Here is a 12,862-nt window from a genome sequence, read left to right on the forward strand (position 1 = left end):
TAGCCAGAGACGAGGAAAGGGCCCCCGAGGAGTGGGTAAAAGGGACGTCTCACGCCGAGGAAGCAGGTGCTGGAACGGAAGGCCCGTAGGGACTGAAGCGGATTCAGCAATGAGGGAACTCGTTGCCAAGTCGTAGGCAGATAGGGCCAGCTGGCTTAAGATTCCATGGAGAATGAAGTCATCGGGGGGGGGGGGGGGGAATGCCCCTGAGGTTCCCGCCATGATGTGCATAAGACTGGCCCAGAAGCACGCGCACCTAAGGAGCTCCAAGGGCAAGATGGTGGTCGGCAGTGTCCACGCTGTCCAGGGAATCCCGGGAACAGGGGCAGGCAGGCCGGCGATAGTTGGTGGAGGCTGCAAGTCTGCCCAATGGAGTCAGTGCAGTGAGGCAAGAGGTGATCAACAGTGGTCGCAGCTGTCTGCGACCGACGGGTGTAACAGTACCCCCCTTCTTAAGGCCCCTCCCCGGGGGTTTGGGTTATCTTGGGTGAGAGTCATGGAACTGCTTGATCAGTTCAGTTCTTTGTCAAGGATATTGACTGCCAGCTCCCAGCTGTTTTCTTCTGGGCCAAATCCTTCCCACGAGATCCATTATTCCCATCACTTCCTGCACTTCCTCACATCCAGGATGTCTTGTACTTGATATGTAATGTCCTCCTCTGATGCCAGAGGTTGGGGCTCAGGAGGTTTCTTGGAGAATTTCGACAAGATGAGAGGCTTTAATAGTGAGATGTGGAAGGCGTTATGAATCTTGAGCAATGTAGGTAGGTGTAGACTGTACGTAACCGGGCCCAGCTGGCGAAGTACAGCAAAAGGCCCGCTATACCTGGGAGCGAAGCGGGATGAAGGCAGTTTTAAGTGAAGAAAGTGAGTGCTGAGACACACTTTGTCTCCAGGGTTAAACTGAGGAGCTGCCCGATGATGGGCATTGTAGAACTTCTTTGACTTCTGGGTGGCTTGCTGTAGAAGTTGTTTGGTGTGCTCCCAAAGTTGATGTAACTTTAGTGTAGAAGCTTGTGCCACTGGGGAAGACACAGACAAAGGTAGTGGAAGAGGAGGCAGAGGCTGGTGTCTGTAAACTATTTGAAAGTGTGATGACCCGGTAGATGCAGACTGGTGGGAGTTTAAGGAGAACTCAGCCCATGGTAGTAAGTTGGACCAGTCATTCTGCCAAGAATTCACATATGCCCGAAGAAGTTGTTTCAGGGTTCGGTTTGTCCTCTCTGTCTGACCATTGGCTGATGTGAGGTCTAAGGCAATATCAAACTTTTTACATAGTGACCTCCAAAATCTGGCCGTGAACTGAACACCTCGATCCGAGAGTATATGTTTCGGGAGTCCGTGGAGGCAAAAGATGAGACAGATGAACAGTTTAGCCAATTCTGGGTCTGAAGGAAGACCTGGTAACGCCACAAAGTGAACCATCTTCGAAAATTGGTCCACGGTAACCCAAATGGTGTTGTTGCCACTGGAAGGAGGTAGGTCCACTAAGAAATCTGTGGCTATGTGTGTCCACGGCTCACTAGGTGCAGGAAGAGGTTCTAAGAGACCCAAAGGATGGCTCGTTGGTGGCTTCTGACGAGTGCAAGTGGGACATGATTCCTCATATGCTTGAGTGTCCTTCTTCATGGTTGGCCACCAATAGAATCTCTGGAGAGTGGAAAGAGTTCTAGCTTGTACGGGGTGACCTGCCAGCAAGGAATCATGCGTCCAGTTGAGGATTTTCCTTCGCAGTGGTCGGGGAACCACTGTCTTCCCAGATGGCACTGTGAGTGTAGTGGAGAGGAGAACTTTAGTTGGATCAATGATGTGCCGTGGAATATCCGGAACATCTTCTGTGGTGAAAGAACGAGAGAGTGCATTGGCTCAAGCATTCTTATTATCAGGCCGGTATCGTAGTAGGAAATTGAACCGAGTAAAAAAGAGAGATCAGACCTGTCTGTGATTCAGGTATTGAGCATGGTGCAGATACTTGAGGTTCTTGTGGTCAGTATATACCGTGATCTGGTGCTGCGCTCCCTCGAGCCAGGGAAGCCACTCTTCAAAGGCCAGTTTAATCGCCAGTAATTCCTTGTACCCGATTCCATAATTACGCTCATCCGGGGAGAATCGTCGGAAGAAAAAAGAGCACGGGTGCAAGGTGTGATTGGCTGAATGCTGGCTGAGTACTGCTCCAACACCGACGTCCGAAGCGTCTACTTCGATGATGAAGGATCGTCAGGGGTCGGGGTGACGCAAGCATGGTTCATGTAGGAATGCCTTCTTGAGCTCCTGGAAGGCGGTCACGGCCTCGGGTGCCCACTGAGAGGGATTCGCTCCCTTACGGGTTATGGCTGTGAGTGGGGCAGTCAGTTTTGAATAATGATGAATGAATGATCTGTAGTAGTTTGTAAACCCAAGGAATCTTTGGAGCGCCTTAAGGCTCGTTGATGGAGGCCAATCGCAAATACTTTTGGTCTTCTGTGGATCCATCTGGAAACCCTGGCTCAAGACCACATAGCTGAGAAAAGGGACTGTCTCCTGGTCAAAAGAACATTTCTCCAGCTTGGCGTATAACTGGTTGTCCCTTAGTCATTGCAGGACATTGGCAACATCCTGGTGATGACTCTGGAGGTCTTGTGAAAATACCAGGATGTCGTCGAGGTAGGCCATGATGCAACTGTATAGCATGTCTCTGAAGATCTCGTTCATCATATTCTGAAATACCGCTGGCACGTTGCAGAGGCCAAACGGCATCACCCGGTACTCAAAATGGCCGTGTTAAATGCGGTTTTCCATTCGTCGCCCTGGCATATCCTGACCAAATTGTAAGCTCCCCTGAGGTCCAATTTGGTAAATATATTGGCCCCCTAGAGCCTGTCAAAAAGTTCAGAGAATAATGGCAAAGGATAACAGTTCTTCTGGTACTTGCCAGGTTCTTATGGCCTGGATTGGCCACTGTTGGAAACAGGATGCTGGGCTTGATGGACCCTTGGTCTGACCCAGTATGGCATGTTCTTATGTTCTTAATCTCGTTTAAGCTGCGGTAATCTATGCACGGCCGGAGGGAGCCGTCCTTTTTTCCCACAAAAAAGAATCCTGCTCCAGCGGGGGATTTGGAAAGCCGAATGAAGCTTTTTGTCAAATTTTCTTGTATATATTCAGACATGGCTTTTGTCTCTGCTAGTGAAAGTGGGTAGACCCTTCCTTGGGGAGGCTCAGTGTTAGGCAATAAGTTTATAGCGCAATCAAATCAGCGATGAAGAGGTAGGGTGTCCACAGCTTTCTTGGAAAACACATCCGCAAAGGAGGAGTACTGTGGCGGGAGACCCTGAAGGGACAGCGTAGTAGCTAGGCAAGGTATCGGAGATACGACCTTCAAGCATTTTTTATGGCAGGAGTTGCTCCATTGGGATAATTGTAGAGTGGTCCAATCAAATTGCAATATGTGAAGTTATAACCATGGCAGTCTGAGGACCACAGGGTGTATAGCCTTGTCCAGTACCAGAAAGGAGATGGTCTCCATGTGCGGAGTCGGATGGGGACCATAGAGAAAGTAACTTTGCCTAGTAATGGTTCACCATGAATGGAGGAGAGCAGTAATAGTGTTGGTGTATGGACGGTGGGAATTTGAAGGTGTTCCATGAGTTGTCTTAGGATAAAATTTCCACCAGCCCCGGAGACCACCAGGTCTCCGGGGCTGGTGGAAATTCCAGAGTGTCCCTGTTAATTGAGACAGGCATAGTTAGTGGAGGAGAGGGTGAGGTCAGGCCTAGGAGATGTCCTCCAGCAGAACCTAGGCCTGGGAGTTTCCCAGACAGAATGGACAGGAGGGTACCGCATGACCCGTTTGACCACAATACATGCAAAGGCCAGATCTTTGACGACGACGCTTTTCCTTTGAGGATAGATGGCTATGACCCATTTGCATTGGTTCCTCTTCCTTGGTGCTGTGTGTAGTAGTAATCTGAGTGGAAGAGGTTGGGCGAATGCGTGGAGCACCTGAAGCCATCCTCTTGGATCCTCTAGCCTTGTGCGAACACTCACGAAGATGGCGGTCAATATGACTGGCAAGGTCTATAACAGAATCCAACGCCTCAGGGAGTTCTCGTGTTGCCCATTCATCTTGATACGCGGGCTCAAACCTTCTACAAATACCGCAAGCAGGCAGCCCAGGTCCCAGTGCAGTTCAGACGAGAGAGTCCTAAACTCGATGACATAATCGGTCAGAGATCTGGAACCTTGTTGCAGATGCAGGAGCGTAGACCCGGAGATGGATTTTCGATCTGGATCATTGAAATCAGAGTGAAATAGGGCGAGGAAGCCCGGCAGGTTGTGGAGGATTGGATCCATTCGCTCCCAAAGGGGTGATGCCCAGGCTAACGCTTTTCCATCCAGGAGGGACAGGATGTATGTTGTCTTGGAAACTACATCAGGGAAATATGCAGGTTATAAAGAAAAGGGCATGTTGCACTGGTTAAAAAAACCCCTACACAACAAGGGGTCACCTGCGAAATGAGGAGGTGTCGGCAAGGGCACTGTAGGCCGGAATGGTGACGCATGTGAAGCTGGGTTTGGCTTGGCAGGTGTTGAGGCGGAATCCAGCCAATTATTCAATTGATTTATGGTGCTAGCCAAAGTCTCCAGAATCTTTTGCTGTTTTGTAATTTGCTGGGCCAGTCCAGGGATGGCCTGGAGCACTGAGACTTGTGCCGGGTCCATGGACTTGGCAATCTGTTAGGATTTGTGGGTTTGTGGGCCCTGGGCCGAGGTGAGAGATGGTACTGCCCACGGGGAGGAGGCCCATGAGCCTCACTGTCAGGAGGCGAGGTCTCAGCTGCTGAGTGTGCAGGACAGCAGGTACTGGAGAGAGAGAGCAGAGAGAGAGGCAATGCCCATGGAGCGGGGAGTGCAGCAAGAAAGTCACACAGACACAGAGGTGCCACAGGGTCTGTGGAATGGGGTATACCCAAGAGAGAGGATTCCTCTGTAGAGATCATACGGCAATGATCCACAGAGCGGGGTATACCAGTGAGGGTCCTCAGTAGAGATGATACGGTAATGATCCGCAGAGCGGGGTACACCAATGAGGGTTCCTCAGTAGAGATGATACGGTAGTGGTCACCAGAGCGGGGTACACCGATGGGGGTTCCTTAGTAGAGAAGTACTCACAGTGGAAGTAGTGATGGTTCCAGAGGGAGCCCCAGGGAACAGGTTAGGCAGTGGTCCTAGGTGAAGGCCCTCTGAGCAGCGGATAGCCAGAGAAGAGGAAAGGGCCCCAAAGAGCGGGTACCCGGGACGTCTCATGCCGAGGAAGCAGGAGCTAGAATGGAAGGACCATAGTAAGCGAGCAGATTCAGCAATGAGGGAACTCATTGCCAAGTCATAGGCAGACAGGGCTAGCCAGCTTAAGAGTCCATGGAGAATGATGTCATCCGGGAGGGGCGTCCCTGAGGTTCCCGCCATGACGTGCATAAGACTGGCCCGGAAGCGTGCACGCGCCTAAGGAGCTCCAAGGGCAAGATGGCGGTCAGCAGCGTCCACACCATCCAGGGAGGCCTGGGAACAGGGGAGGGCAGGCTGGCGATAGCTGGTAGAGGCCACAAGTCTTCCCAATGGAGTCAGTGCAGTGAGGCAAGAGGTGAGCAACAGCGGTCACAGTTGTCTGCGACCGATGGGCGTAACATCAGATTCTTCATGATATTCTTAAAGCACTTCAGAATTTGTACCAGCTGCCTCATTGCTACCCAATTATAATGTCTTAGGAAACTATGCATACCTGTCTGTTTCCAGAGACAGATTATGAAGGAGTGTCTAATTCTCCACTAACCTCTGCAACATCATGTAATTGGAATTCCAATGGGTGCTAACATCTTGAATCAGGCATTTGTAAGGCATCTCACATTCTTCTTGCTTCTCTTGAAGAAGCTGCTTTTTCTTCATGATTCATGGAAATGACCTGCTGTTTTCTTGCACTTCTTTATTAGTTCTTCAGGAATGATTCCCATCAGGTGCAAGGTGTTGCATATAGAGAAAAATAATCCTTTCTGCAGTTACACAATGTTAGATTCCATATTAGGAGCTACTACCCAGGAAAAAGATGCAAATAATGCCAGAACCCTGTTTAACATAGTGAAAAACCTAGCCAACGACAATACAAACAATCAACCAACCTTACAAGTAAACCAATGCAATGAAGTTGCCCAATTCTTTAGTGACAAAATTGTGAACCTAAAAAAAAAAATCCCCAACGCAACAAAACAAGAAATTAAGATGCCCACAAGAGAAATCAATAAATGGTCAGAATTTGAGGAGATATCACAACACGAAGTTGAAAAAATGATAAATCAAATGAACCCAGCTACCCACATAATCGATACCATACCTATTACAGAATTAAAAAAACTTGCCAGTACTGTTGCACCAACACTTTCAAACATCATCAACTTATCACTAAACGAAGGAGTAATGCCGGATCCATTGAAAGGAGCTATAATCAAACCTATCATTAAGAAAAAGAACCTTGACCCCCTTAATCTGAACAACTATAGACCTGTCTCCAACCTACCTTTTATTGCCAAGCTCATTGAAAAAACAGTACAAAAACAATTGTCAAATCACCTTGAACTTAAAAACATATTATACCCAGCCCAACATGGATTCCGCAACCATTATAGTACAGAGACTCTACTACTAGCCCTATCTGATACTATCCTAAGAGGCTTTGACACAGGAACACATTACATTCTGGTTCTATTAGATCTCTCTGCAGCCTTTGACACTGTAAATCACAAAATACTAATCACTCGACTGAAAGAAATTGGACTCATTAGCAAAACTTTAAACTGGTTTGAATCATATCTAAGCAACAGATACTCCCAAGCACAAATCAAAAATTCACTTTCAGACAAGGATCAGCCCTGTCCGCAACACTCTTCAACATTTACCTACTGCCAATCTGTCATCTTCTAGCAGGACTAGGAATCACACATTACTTATATGCAGATGGTATCCAACTACTGTTACCCATAATTAACTCCATCGAGGAAACAATGCAACTAGCCAACATAGTTGGCTAGTTGCATTGTTGCACAGCTCCTAAATCAGATGGAATTAATAATAAACATAGACAAAACTGAATACTTACACCTCGAACGAAAAAACACTCACCCAACACAAACTACAATCAAAATAAAAAATATGCAAGACATGGAACTAGCAAGAAAAGTACGGAATCTTGGGGTTATAGTGGACCCTGAGCTATGCATGAAACAGCACATCTCTCAGAAAATAGAAGGATACGGTAAACTAATGACTCTTAGAAGACTGAAACCCCTCTTAACACTAAACAACTTTCGCACAATCCTACAGGCACTGATATTTGCAAGCACAGACTATTGTAATGCACTATTACTAGGGCTAACACAATCTACTCTTACGCCATTGCAAATACTACAGAACTCCGCTGCAAGAATTTTAACCGGCAAAAAAAGAAGGGACCACATAACTGGAACACTTGCCGAACTACATTGGCTCCCAATAGAACAAAGAATACAATACAAAGTTCTATGTATAATCCATAAGCTAATACATGAGGAAAAAGCCGACTGGCTTAACACAGCACTGCGCGTACATGTCCCCCACAGAAACCTAAGATCTGCAAATAAGGCTCTACTAACTGTCCCCTTAGTCAAAACAGCACGGCTCACTCAAGTTAGGAAAAGAGCACTATCACTGGCTGGCCCCGTAATATGGAACACCATGCCTCTCGAATTAAGGCTCCAGAGAAATCTGAAAATCTTTAAATCTAACCTGAAAACCTGGCTCTATAAACAACCCTTCGATAAAGACAAAGTGAAGGAGAAAAACAATTGATTAAGTTGGACGCACCGAACAAACTCATAGTAATGTTAATTTTATACCGTTGAGAAACTGTCATACCAAATTGATTAGCTCACTTAAACTTTTAGTTTATTGCACTATATTGTTACCGAACTATGTCGGCACATACTCAAGTTGTAATCTATACCACTCATAGTTGTTATCGTGCCTATATGTAAACCGTTGTGATGGTTCTCCAACTTAACGACGGAATAGAAGAGTTTTTAAATAAATAAATAAATAAATAAATAAATAAATAAATAGGTATCATAATGGATAATACTTTGAAATCATCGGCTCAGTGTGCTGCAGCAGTCATAAAAGCAAAAGGAATGTTAGGAATTATTAAGAACGTGTTGCGAGCACAGAGGAACAGTCGCTTGCTCAAGAGGGACTGTGAGCCTTTGGGCCATGGCATGGCTCAGGGAGGAGCCCCAAGACACACACTATAGGAGGTGAGAATGTTCAGGCACAGGCTGGAGCAGGAACAAGGTTGGACCATGATCAAGACATGGAACATCAGGAACTGGAACAAGGCAGGCTCAGCCCTCCACTGGTCCTGCACACACCGGTGAGACCCAGCAATGTAATGCTGGTCTCAAGAGTAGCCCTCCGGCCACTTGTTAGGCCTTCCACACCCGCTGCTTGGGAACGATGAGTGTGTGAGGCCAGACAGAGTCTGAGGTCAGGAACAAGACTAGACATGGAACTCAGGAACTTGGAAGACTCAGACAAGGACTCAGGATACTTGGAAGGCTCAGACGAGGACTCAGGATACTTGGAAAACTCGGACAAGGTTTTGTGGAACTTGGAAGACTTAAACAAGGATCCAGGATACTTGAAAGACTCAGGTGAGGTTTCAGGATTCTTGGAAGATTCAGACGAGGATTCAGGCATTAGTGCAGGGTGAGTACTGTACTGCAGCGCACCCTACACAGCCGCCCATGGCTGGTCGCAGACCACGCTGAAAGCAAAGGAGACTCCAGGCGATAAATTGAAGACTTGGAACTGGAAACATGTCAAAGATTCAGGAGAGGCCTGCACTTAAGCACACCCTACACAGCCGCCCGTGGCTGGTTGTGGACCATGCTGAAGCAGAGCAGGTTCTGGCTTGAGTCTTGGGCATGGACGGAAGCAGGAACAAAGTACTCTGAAGACCGGGAACAGGATTTAAGACTCAGGACTCAAGACTCAGAACTCGGATTCAGGAACAGACCATGGCATTAAAAACAAGGGGCCTTCTGGAGACTTGCGCTGCAGACATGAAGACAGGCCTTGTGCCATGAAGCGCCCTACACAGCCCCCCCCCCCCCCCCCAATAGGCTGGTCACAGACCAATACGGTGGCATGCTGGGAAAGGTGGACAAGCAGGGAACCTGGAAGCAGGACGAAGAGCCGGAGACAGGAACAGCAGGAACATGGAATGCCAGAACATAGATGTCAGGAACATCAGGAACTTCAGGAACATGGAACATCAGGAACCTCAGGACATGAAACATTAGGACACCAAAGAGACAACAAAGGAGCTCCAATGAAGAACATGCCTCTGATTCGCTCCATGGTGAGACCGTACCTTGAATACTGTGTATAATTCTGGTCACCGCATCTCAAAAAAGATATAGTTGCGATGGAGAAGGTACAGAGAAGGGCAACCAAAATGATCAAAGGGATGGAACAGCTCCCCTATGAGGAAAGGCTGAAGAGGTTAGGGCTGTTCAGCTTGGAGAAGAGACGGCTGAGGGGGGATGTGATAGAGGTCTTAAAATAATGAGAGGTCTTGAATGAGTAGATGTGAATCAGTTATTTACACTTTCGGATAATAGGAGAACCAGGGGGCATTCCAAGAAGTTAGCAAGTAGCATATTTAAGACTAATCAGTGAAAATTCTTTCACTCAACACACAATTAAGCTCTGAAATTTGTTGCCAGAGGATGTGGTTAGTGCAGTTAGTGTAGCTGGGTTTAAAAATGGTTTGGATAAGTTCTTGGAGAAGTCCATTAACTGCTAGTAATCAAGTTGACTTAGTGAATGGCCTCTGCTATTACTGGCATCAGTAGCATGGGATCTTCTTAGTGTTTGGGTAATTGCCAGTTTCTTGTGGCCTGGTTTAGTCTCTGTTGGAAACAGGATACTGGGCTTGATGGACTCTTGGTATGACCCAGCATGGCAATTTCTTATGTTCTTATGTTCCAAGTGCAACAAGTGTGCAAAGCAAACTATAGCCTAAAAGCCTCCAACTTCTATTGATTTTACCATATTTGCACCATAGTCTGTTACCAAAAAATCCTGCCTGAACACTTCTGCCTCCAGTCTACCTTCAAACCCTCCAGTATCTTTCTTATGGCTGATGAAATATTACTCAAGATAAAGAAGACACGGTGGGAAAGTCTCTGCAGCCCTGGCTCATGATGTTATCAAGGTTGCCCTATTTAAGGACCACTCCCCTGCAGCAAGACGTCTCAGCAACAGGTCAACTACTATTAGTAGAACAAGTTGCCTCAGTGTGTTCCTGGTCTTTGTTCCTGTGTTCTTGGTCTTTCTCTTGGCAGTACCTGGTCTTCATTCCCCAGTTCCTGGTCTTGGTCCTGTGTAAAGTTTTCAGTTCTTCATCTTGTAGTCAGTCTTCAGTTATTCAGTGTTTTCCTGCCCATCTGTGCTACTCCTTGCCTTCCTTCCTGCCTATCCATCCTGCCCTCTCTAAGATGAATCTCTGGTTCTGACTTAGGCTTGCTTGATGCTGGACTACACTTGAACTCCACCTGCCATTGACCACTGCCTGCCTGCTGACCATATCTGGATGCTGCCTGCCTTGACTACCTACCGTCTCCAACTACACCTGAACCCAGCCTTCCCCGGACCCTGGCTTGTGACCTGCCATCTCTGCGGATATCCAGCTCATCAGCAGAGGTCCCTGCCTAAGACCTGCCAGCCCCGGCACCCAAGGGCTCAACTTAAATGGAAAGAGGGCTGGTATAGGTGAAGCTCTAGTTGGACCTCTACCACAGCCAGCTTTGGTAGCGAATGGTGGGAACCTGCAACGCTCCTCCCTGCAGCTTGCACCAACTCCACCTAGGCCTAAGGGTTCACACCCACAACAGCACCCCAATGCTCCATGCATGCTACAGTTGCTGCCTGTCCCTGCCTCAGTAAGATCTCACCAGTGTATCTTTAGGGATATTAAAAGCACATAGCATTCATGCTGGCCCAGATATCACTGCTGAAATGCATGCTATTCCCATTTGTCTTATCCATTTGTGCCTGCATGCAAATAAAGCACTGGTTGTACAGGATGGGGATGACCTTCATACTAAATGTAGTCATGGAGGACACTTATTAATTGGGGCTAAATCATTAGGAGATACTTAAAGCCCACATTCTCTACTATCTGGAGGGGCTGATCAAGATGAGCATTAATTTCTAGAGATGTGAATCGTGTGATCGATCGTCTTAATGACCGATTTCGGCTAGGAGGGGGAGGGAATCGGATCGTCGCAGTTTGGGTTTTTTAAATATCGTGTAAATCGTGTAAATCGTGTAAATCGAAAACCGGCACACTAAAACATCCCTAAAACCCACCCCGACGCTTTAAAATAAATCCCCCACCCTCCCGAACCCCCCCAAAATGCCTTAAATTAGCTGGGGTCCGGGGGGGGGGAGGGGAAGGGGGAGGGCGGGAAAACCGGCACACTAAAACAACCCTAAAACCCCACCCCGACCCTTTAAAATAAATCCCCCACCCTCCCGAACCCCCCCCCCCAAAATGCCTTAAATTACCTGGGGTCCAGAGGAAGGGTCCCGGTGTGATCTTTTCCTCTCGGCCCTCCGTGCGTTGTAGAAATGGCGCCGGCGCGACCTTTGACCTGTCAGGTCAAAGGTCGCGCCGGCGCCATTTTGTTTTTTTGTCCCCCGACGTCAGGAGCGTAGGAGATTGCTCCCGGACCCCCGCTGGATCCCCAGGGGGTCCAGCGGGACCGTACGGCCGGCGCAAAATGGCGCTGGCCATACGGCAACACGATTCGACTGCAGGAGGTCGTTCCGGACCCCCACTGGACTTTTGGCAAGTCTTGTGGGGGTCAGGAGGCCCCCCCAAGCTGGCCAAAAGTCCCTGGGGGTCCAGCGGGGGTCCGGAACGACCTCCTGCAGTTGAATCGTTTTTCCGTACGGAAAAACAATTTGCGGTAGGAGATCGTTCCGGACCCCCGCTAGACTTTTGGCAAGTCTTGTGGGGGTCAGGAGGCCCCCCCAAGCTGGCCAAAAGTCCCTGGGGGTCCAGAGGGGGTCCGGGAGCGATCCTCCTGATGTCGGGGGACAAAAAAACAAAATGGCGCCGGCGCTACTTTTGACCTGTCATATGACAGGTCAAAGGTAGCACCGGCACCATTTCTACAACGCACGGAGGTCCGAGAGTAAAAGATCACACCGGGACCCTTCCTCTGGACCCCAGGTAATTTAAGGCATTTTGGGGGGGTTCGGGAGGGTGGGGGATTTATTTTAAAGGGTCGGGGTGGGTTTTAGGGTTGTTTTAGTGTGCCGGTTTTCCCGCCCTCCCCCTTCCCCTCCCCCTTCCCCTCCCCCTTCCCCCGATTTACGATTTTTTGACGATAAATCGGGGGAATTGTTATTGTATCGCGGCTCTAACGATTTTTGACGATTTAAAATATATTGGACGATATTTTAAATCGTCAAAAAACAATTCACATCCCTATTAATTTCCCTGAAGCTTCTTATTAATATTTTAGATGTTGCCTGCCTCTTTCCCTGGGACAGTGCAATGGAACACCACCTTATTTTCTCTATGGTGGGTTCCTGCTTTGGATGCATGGCTGTGGACTGCTGGCTTCCCACCTAAACTGGTTGAAAGGCTGTGGGGTCAGCTTGAGGGAAAGTCTTCTCCTTTTCAAACCCATTTCATTTGACTTTTACTTGGAGTGGTAGAAGTGGTCCCCAGGCTAGTATTGCCATCCTCCCCTGATGTGTGCAGAAGTACTGACTAACTCCACAC

The sequence above is a fragment of the Rhinatrema bivittatum genome, chromosome 2 (genome assembly GCF_901001135.1).
Source record: "Rhinatrema bivittatum chromosome 2, aRhiBiv1.1, whole genome shotgun sequence".
NCBI classification, from domain to species: Eukaryota; Metazoa; Chordata; class Amphibia; order Gymnophiona; family Rhinatrematidae; genus Rhinatrema; species Rhinatrema bivittatum.